This window comes from Trichechus manatus, unplaced genomic scaffold (genome assembly GCF_000243295.1).
Source record: "Trichechus manatus latirostris isolate Lorelei unplaced genomic scaffold, TriManLat1.0 scaffold00077, whole genome shotgun sequence".
NCBI lineage: Eukaryota > Metazoa > Chordata > Mammalia > Sirenia > Trichechidae > Trichechus > Trichechus manatus.
In genome coordinates this window covers 12,786,572-12,796,054 of record NW_004444013.1, presented here as the reverse complement: position 1 = coordinate 12,796,054, position 9,483 = coordinate 12,786,572, and positions in this window count along the sequence as shown.

Below are 9,483 nucleotides of genomic sequence, written 5' to 3'. Positions count from 1 at the left end.
ATGTGTGTATGTATGTATATTTGACATTTCAACAATCTCCACATGCCCAGATTTTTTTTATTATCCCAAACACAAACTAATATACCCAATCTTTTGCTGTTACAAAGATGTAGCAACTGTCCCCTGGATATACAGTTTTGTACAGATAGACAAATACAATGTTGTACAAATTCCTACAATTAATGGAACAAAGGGTTTGTGCATTTTAGTTTTTTTAATAATTTATTTTATTTTGTTGTTGTTGAAAATATACACAGCAAAAACACATAACAATTCAAGTTTGTACATGTAAAATTCGGTGACATTGATCACATTCTTCCAGTTGTGCAACCATTCTCACCCTCTTTTTCTGCGTTGTTTCTTCCTCATTAACATAAACTCACTGCCCCCTAAGGTTCCTATCTAATATTTTGAGTTGCTGTTGTCAGTTTGATCCCATACAGATAGATCTTGAAAGAGCACAATGCTCAAGGAAGATCTGCTTTACTAGTTAAGCTAAACTATTGTTTGGTTTTAAGAAGACGTCAGGGGATATTTTTGGTTTAAGGTTTAAAGATTATTTTAGTGCAATAGTTTCAGGTATTCATTCAGCCAGTGTGGCTCTGAAAAGTCTGGATTCCATGAGAATTTGAAAGCATTTTAAATTTTGATTGGTGTGTCAAATTTCCCTCCATAGAAGTTGTATAAACTTACACTCCCACCATAATGCATAGGCAGGCCCGCTTACCTTCACCCTGCCAACGCTAACTTTAAATGTTTTGATCTTTGCCAATATGCTAAGAGAAAAATGGTCTCTCAGAGTAGTTTTAGTTTGTACTTCTCTTATTAGGTATAAAGTTGAGCAGTTTTTCATACGTTGAAGCCCTTGTGTTTCCTTTTTTGTAAATTGTCAGCTCATGTACTTTACTCATCTTTTCCACTGGGTTGTTGGTCTTTCTCTTTTTTATTTTTAGGCACTTTTTATATATTAAGGAAGTAAGCCTACTACCTCTCATATGTGTTGCAAATATGTTCCCACTTTGGTATTTATCTTTTTAATTTTGTTTATAATGTTTTTGTTTCATTGTGCAAATTTTACATTTCCAGTGAAATAGTCAAATATATAATGGTTTCTACAATGCACAAATTTTACATTTTTAATGAAATAGTCATTTCATTGTGGCTTCTGAGTTTTGTATCTTTGCTTAGAAAGAAATTCCTTACTACAAGATTATTAAAAACAAACAATCGATCTGGAAAAATTTTTTTTTTTTGGTACAGCGAAAGGATCCAATTTTTTTGTTTTTTGTTTTTTTTAGTTTGTCACCCAAGTGTGCAAACACGATTTACAGGATAATCCAACTTCCCCACTAATATGAAAACCTGCCTTCACCAACGCATACACTTGAGTTGACTTCTGAAGATTCCTTTCTGTTCCCTTGTTGGCCCAATTACAGGAGTTTTATTATATACTTTGCATGTAGCAAATTCTCTCTCCTTATTACTCTTTTTCTTTCAGTCTTTTCCTGGCTCTTCCAAATTTATTTTTCCATATGAATTCTAGAATCAGTTTATCTAGTTCCAAAAGAAAGAGATCTTGCTGATATTTTTACTGGGATGATGTTAGATAAACAGACTGATGTAGGGAGAAATGAAATCTTGGTCACATTTTTAATCTTCCTGTCCAAGAACAGGGTCGACCTTTCCATTTTTTTCAGTCCTCCTTCATGCCCTTCATAATTTTTTTTTTTTTTTGGTGGACTGGTATATGGTTTGTGTATGTGTGTGGTGAAATATATATAATAAAACATCAGCTATTCCAAACATTTTTATGTGTACAATTCAGTGACATTAATTACTTTCACCATGTTGTGCCCCCATCACCACTATCCATCCGTTTCCATCACCCTTAACAGAAACTTAGTGTCCCTTAAGGAATACCTCGCCATTTCCCGCTCTCACCCGCCCCCCGTTACCACTAATCACCTTTGGTCCCTATACAATTGCCTGTCCCCTATAAGTGAGATTATACACTATCTGTCCTTTTCTGTCTGTCTTACTTCACACAGTATAACATCTTCAAGGTTCAGCCATGTCATACCATGTATCAGAACTTCATTTCTCTTCATGGCTGAATAATATTCCATTGTATTAATCTACCACGTTTTGTTTATCTGTTCATCTGTTAATGGACACTTGGGTTGTTTCCACTTTTTGGCTATTGTAAATAATACAGCTAAAGTGTCCCTTTACATTTTTTGTTCACATAGGCGTAGAACATTTCTAATTAGGATTTTACAGAAAATTTTCTCCATTTTGTTAGCCTTGTTAAGCAGTCTTTTCTTTGATTACATTTGCTAATTGTTGTGTCTGTGCAGGAAGGCTGTTGAAATCTGTTGTAAGTTTTTCATTTGGGTCACTTGAATCTTGCAGCTATAGAATCATGTCACCTACAAGCAACAGCAATTCAAGCCCTCTTATCCAATTTTTGTACATCCCATTTCTTTTTCTTATCTAATAATCTCAGCCAGGACTCTTCCGGGATTAAATAGCAAAGGAGAGAGTAGACGTTCAAGTCTTGTTCTTGTGTTTAATGGGAAATATCTTCTGACTTGCTACACACGGAGAGAATATCCACTGATTCTTATTTTATGAAAGTTTTATACTGTATTTTTTCAAATGCCTTTTTAGCGCTATGTAGATGATCATAGGATTTTTCCTTTGATTTATTAATACGATGAATTATGTTCATAGCGTTCTTCATATGAGACTATCTTTTCCTTTGGAGTGTATCTCGATTTGGTGTAGAGGATTCTAACTGCTCCTAGATTCTGTTTCGTGATATTTTATTTAGGATTTGATCCAAATATTCATAAGTGAGGCTGAGTATAATCTTTGTCAGGTTTAGGAAGCTTTTCTTTTCTTTCGTTTTTACTCTGGATATCTGTCTTAGTTATCTAGTGCTGCTATAACAGAAATAAATCAAGTGGATGGCTTTAACAAACAAATTTATTCTCTCACAGTCTGGGAGGCTAGAAGTCCAAATTCAGGGTACCAGCTTCAGGGAAAGGCTTTCTCTCTCTGTCAACTCTGGGGGAAGGTCCTCATCATCAATCTTCCCCTGGTTTAGGAGCTTCTTAGCACAGGGACCCGGGGTCCAAAGTATGCACACTGCTCCCAGTGCTTCTTTCTTGGTAACATGACGTCCCTCTCTTCTCTGTTAGCTTCTCTCTTTTATATCTCAAAAGAGACTGATGAGAGATACAATCTAATCCTGTAGATTGAGTCCTGCCTCATTAACATAACTGCCTCTAATCCTGCTTCATTAACATCATAGACGTTAAGATTTACAACACCTAGGATAATCACATCAGATCACAAAGTGGTGGTCAACCACACAATACTGGCCTAGCCAAGCTGACACACGTTTTGGGGGCCACAATTCAATCCATAACAATATTTTAAGTTTCCTTGTCCTTCTCTCTTCCTTGCGTAGGCGTGGTGTTTGGGAGAGGGAGATGGTAGTTCTTTAACAGATTTGTCAATTTCCTGTCTGGTGATTGTTCTGTTTAGATTTCTTTCTCTTCTGATGGCAGCTTTTCTGTTCATTTATGTTTTCCCAGATCATTTTACCCAGGTTTTTCAATATTTTTGCATTGAGTGCAAAGTATCTTCTGCATTTCTTCCCATTTCTTGCTTTTGTGTTACTTAATATTTTCATGTAAGCAGTTTTCCATATTGTTATAAATATTTCACAGCCATATATTCCAGTGGTGACATAAGATTTCTCTGCGTGATTACTCATTATTCCACTGAATTTCTTGGGTTTTTCAGATATAACAATCATGTCATCTGTTCCCCACTGTGAGGAATATTACTTATCCACTCTTTTTGGGCAACCGGGCTATTTGCAATGTTTGGCTTTTATGACAACATCTTTGTATATAAAGCCTTTTCTGTACATAGAAGTATTTCCTTGGGCTAGATTTTCTGTATCAAAGAGCAAACATGCTTTTTAATTTCTGGAAGTGTTGTTCCAATTTTCATTCCCACTAGCAACCCAGCAAGGGCAAAATTTTGAAAACCTAAGTCAGAAATAACTCAAGTGTCCATCAACAGATGAATGGATAAACAGAATGTGGTCCATCCACGCAACAGAATATTATTCAGCCAAAGAAAGGAAGGAAGTTCTGATACATGCTACAGTGTGGATGAACCTTGAAAACATTATGCTGAGCAAAATAAACCAGTCACAAAAGGGCAAAATTATATGATCCCACTTATATGAAATATCTAGAATAGGTGAATGCCTACAGACTAAAGTTTATTAGTGGTTTCCAGGGGTTTGGGGGAGAGGAAAATAGGGAGTTACTGCTTAAGGAGTGCTGAGTTTCTCTTTGAGGTGATGAAACCATTTGGAAACAGTGGTGATGGTTGTATAACATGATGAATGTAATTAATGTTACTGAATTGTACACTTAACAATGGTTAAATTATATATATTTTATCACAATAAAAAAAAAAAAGATGTATTTAGTTAAAACAACTGGCCATCTCTCCTGCCCTAGACAGCACCCACATGAAGGGTGGGGGGACACTGCTTCCTCCCCAGTACAGTTACATTTCATTCAACACACCTTTATTCAGCACCAAATTCAGTCCACCCTTAAAACCTGTACTTGGGCGTTGAGGTTCCCGAGAGAAATAAAGCCCTCTACTCTCAGTGGACTTCCAGTTTTTTAGAAGAGATGAGTGAGTCTGGGGGTGGGGTGGGGGTGGCGCTGGCCACAGCTATGGGCTGGAACTTCTCTGCAGGCCTCCTGGGGATGACTTGAGTCTTGATGGAAAGTGAGGGAGGGCAGCAGAACGCTTCCCATCTGGTCGCGGATCTCCCCTTGCGGCTGACTCCCACCCCAAGTAACACCGACCCCCACCCCTGGTTCATTTCCCATGGCAGGGCCCGTGTGGGCGCTTCCTGCGACGTCTCCTGAGCTTCAGCACTGTCTTAGGGCCATTTTACAGATGGGTAAGCTGAGACTCAGAGAGAAGTGCGCGCCCCTGGCCCTGCTGTCTAGGGGGACAGTTCTAACTCCCACTTGCCTGCGAGAAGATTGAGGTTCCGTAATGGCCAGCGACCTAGTCACTCAGAGCTGAGATGAGCTGGGCGGGATGGGGCCCCAGTGAGGGAGAGGTGCAGTGGGCGCCGCAGCCCTCAGGCCTGGCGGCAATCCGTGCTCTAGCCCGGCGCCTCCTGCCCATCCTTCAAAACTTACATTCCATCACTCCCGCGCGGACTGTTCACCCCCCGGCACCGGCCGCGGACTCTGGGAGGGGGCGGAGGCCTGGTCACTAAGGCTGAGGGGGTCGTCTGGGGCGTCGGGTGGGGTCACCAGGGGGTCCCTATGGCCACCAAGCTTCGCATCTCCCTGGGGGATGGGGGATTGTCCTGCCCCCACCCCGGTACCTGGGAGAAGGAGGGAAGAAAAGAGGAGGAGGGGACGGGTAGGGTATTTGGGGTCACCGGGGTCACCACACCCCGCCCGGTCCCACCCTGGGGGGATCAAGATCACGACCTCAACCGTAGTCCTGCCCCCCGCACCTGCTAGCGGGCGCGGCACGTTGGGGAGATAGGAGGGGAGAAGGAGGGAGGAAAGGGAGGGAAGAAGGGTGGGGGAGAGGCAGGGTAGGGGACAGGGAGGGAAGGGGTGGGGAGAGAAAGGGGCGAGAGAATAGAGGGAGTGGGAGGGACGGAGGGGGAGGGACAGAGTGGAAGGAGGAGGATTAGAAAGCGTTGGAGGAGAAGGGGCCGAGATTGGGGGTCAGGGGAGGGCGGGGCGAGGCGGCCAGGGGCGGGGCTCCGGAGGGGCGGGGCGAGGCGCGGCCCTGGCTGTGCTCGCCGCTGCGCTCCCCAGACGCGCTCCGGAGCCGGAGGCGCGCGGACTGGTTGTGGGGGCCGGCAGAGACAGGGGAGGACGCCCAGCGGCGCCTGGCCTGAGCCGCCTGGTGCGCCTAGTACGGGCGCAGGGCGCGGGCGCAGCCGGGCCGGGCCGCGGGCTGCGGGCGGGCGCAGAGGACCCCAGCCCGCGCTGGGCCAAGGTAAGTGTGGAGCGGGAACCAGAGCGCGGGGACGCCGCGGGGACCTGTCGGAGCCTTTGTCTGCGGCGCCCTCCTGCGCGCCCCCTCTCCCGCCGCGCCCGCTCGGGGCGCCCGGCCAGGACGGGGGGCGACTTGACCTTCTGGGACCCGGGACGCCAGGAAGAGGATGCCCGTCCCGTTCAGCATCTGGGCCGCCTCCGGTCGCACGGCCGGACCGAGCCATCCCCCCCACCCCCACGTCTGAGGGTGAGGGACCCAGACCCGGGAAGGGGCGGAGTCACTGGGTCCCTGGCCATGCCCGGGCCTTGGCACCACCCCTTCTCCCGGGAACACCCCCCGAGTCCTCCCCCTGAAGTTCCTTCTCGAAACCCTTCTGCCCCAGCGCACCCCTTTCCCCGGCCAGCCCCGTCTCGTTGGTGGAAAAGCGCTGGAAGACTGCGGGGCCTGTTCCCAGGGGTCACCTCGTGGACAGGCCGTCGCCCAGGGGGCTGTGTTCTTTGCCTGTGGGCGCAGCTTAGGGACCAACTTTGTGGCTGTTGGGGCTGTGCAGGGGGCAGGAGAAGCCTTCGGGGGCTACGGAGCATCTGGGTTCCCCAGGAACCAGGGCCAGGTGGGGCTGCCGCGGTGGCCTGGGCTGCCCTGGCAGGGGGAGCTGCATGGGCACTGCCTGGACCTGCCTAGCCTGTGTGGCAGGTCCCTTCCTTAGCCCTCTAGGGGCTCCGGGAAGGGGTTGTCCGGAGCGACTTCGGGCAGAACAGATGGGAAGGAGTTCAGGGGTCTGGAGCACGTGGCCGGAACAATGCAGCCTTATGGAAGTCCTCGGTGTCCAAGGGGCCGACCAGCGGGGCCACGGCGGAGGCATCGTGGGCGAGGCCCCGGGAGGGCAGGGGGCTGGCTGGCTTTCCCAGCTGAGTTGAGTTTCTGGGTGGAGCTGGGCCCCAGCGCAGTTTAGCCGCCTAGTGCCCCCACACCGCCCTGGGGACACATCTCAGAACCAATGTCCGTGTCAATCTGATGGATCCCAGGGCCCGGCTGAAATGGAGAAAGGACTTTGTAGTCAAGGAGGCCCCAGTGCTGCTTGGCCCTGGACTTGACCTCCTTGTTCCTCGGTCACCCTTTCTGCAAAATGGAGCACAAGCCCCGCTTTGTAGGACTGTAGGGGGCTCTTTAGGTGGCGGCTTTTGTGACTATTGAGCACCTACTGTGTGCAGCCAAGCCTTTCCTGCAAACGTCCCAGCCCTGCACCGACTTTCTCACCCTCCTTTTCCTTTGTTGCGTCCTCAGCTCAGTGCAGGAGGTGGGGAAACAGGCCCATGGGGTGGCCCAGTGTCCTGGAGGCCAAAGAAATGACCAGTGTCTTCTTGGCTCGCTGGACAGGCAGCACGGGACCCCGACAGCTTTGGGGGGTAAGACTCAGGGTGGGAGAAGCAGAGGAGAGCCTTGTGAAGTCTTGGATGTTTGAACCTGTGTGCATGGCATTTCATTTTAATTAGAGAGGAGGAGGGGTGGGTTGTTAGTGTGGAGTAGGGGGAGAGGGAGCTGGGGAGAAGAGAACTGGAGCCTGAGACTCAAGAGAGTCTGGGCAGCCTCTGCAGGGGGCACCCCCACCCACCATGTGAGAAGGACAGGCCTAGGGGTCACAGGGCCGGGGTAGGGGGAGCCAGAGCCCCACCCCAGGAGGGGGCCTAGAGGAGCCCGGGGTGGCTGAGGCAGGCAATGGGGTGGCAGGTGCCCGCTGGCTCTGGCAGAGCCAGAGCGAGCAGGGGTGCCCCTCCTGGCTCTGTGCTAAGCACGTCCGCCCTTCCAGCCGGCGTGGCCGCCCAGTGAGGCGGAAACCTCAGCTCTCAGGGTGAAGTGTGTTGTGGCGCTGTATCTCCGGAGCCCCTGCAGAGCCCCTTTCAGAGTTCAGACACCCTCCAGGACGTCCTGAGCAGGTTGGAGGCAAGGAGCCTTTGAGTTTTTGTAAACCGTTTTTCGCCAATGGGTGGGCTGGGGCTGAAGGGGGGCCGGGAGCATCTCCACTGTCCCCTGGCTCTGCAGAGGGAGGACAATGCAGACAACAGGCTCAGGCACACATGCTGGTCCTGTCCCAGGCCACTGAACCAGGCTATGGTCAGTCCAACCCAGGCCAAGCTCTGTCCTAAGCCCTACTCAACACCCGAGCTCCAGACATGGCAGAAGGGGCCAAGATTGGGGGTGCTTGAGAAGAGCCTTGAGCCCGGTGGGGGGTTCTGCCAGGCACAGCTCATGGGGTTCCCCAGAAGGCCCCTCTTTCCTATTGGTCTTGGGTACCGATCAACTGGGTCGGCATGTCCCCAGCACACCAGGAGCTGGCCCTTGGGTCCCTCTCCCTGGCCTCCATTAAAAACTCTCTATGGAGCCAGGCAGGGGTTACATTTGTGGTTCAATGGTAGAATTCACACCTTCCACGTGGGAGGCCCAGGTTCGATTCCCGGCCAGTGCACCTCAAGGCCAGCCACCATCCGTCAGTCATTGGAGGCTTGTGTGTTGCTATGATGCTGAATAGGTTTCAGTGGAGCTTCTAGACTAAGGCGGACTAGGAAGAAAGGCCTAGAGATCTACTTCTGAAAGTCAGCCAAAGAAAACCTCATAGATCACAATAGTCTGCTTCACAACCGATCACGGGATGGCAAAGGACCAGGCAGCTTTTTGTTCCATTGCGCATGAGGTTGCCATGAGTCGGGGCCGACTCGACAGCAGCTAACAACAACCACAACATGGAGCCAGGCAGAGGCACTTGGTAACTGTTCGGCACAACCCGTCCAGGCTGGGAAGGAGGTAACCTGAGGCAAGGAAGCTGGAGGAAATGAGGCCCAGGAGATGGGACAAGAGTAGGCATAGGTGGTGTGGGGATCCTAGCACATGGGATCCCTTGGGGAGTGAAGCCTGTGCCCTACTTTTCTCATGAATCCTTCCACACATGCCCTCAGGGCCGGGGAAATCAAGGCACCACATTCAGTGCCCCAGGCTTCAGAGTCTCATCTCTGTGTTTGTCCCAAGCCCTCAACAATGAGCATGTATCCATTTTGCCATCAGATAAATGAAGACACGCTAGTAGAAAAGGAAGGTGATAAATATTTTAGGTGGAAAAGGGAGAACTCCCCCCATATACACAGAGGGCTATCTACAGAGTAGGGTATCTCTTCACCACGGGTCAGTTAGCTCCTTTCTTTCCTTCCAAAGATAAACCAAAACCCGTTGCCATTGATTTGATTCCAACTCATAGCGACACTATAGGACAGAGTAGAATTGCCCCATAGAGTTTCCAAGGAGCAGCTGGTGGATTTGAGCTGCTGACCTTTTGGTTAGCAGCTGAGCTCTTAACCACTGTGCCACCAGGGCTCCCTTCCAGAGGTAAGGGCTAGCAAATTTGAATTGAAACAAGAA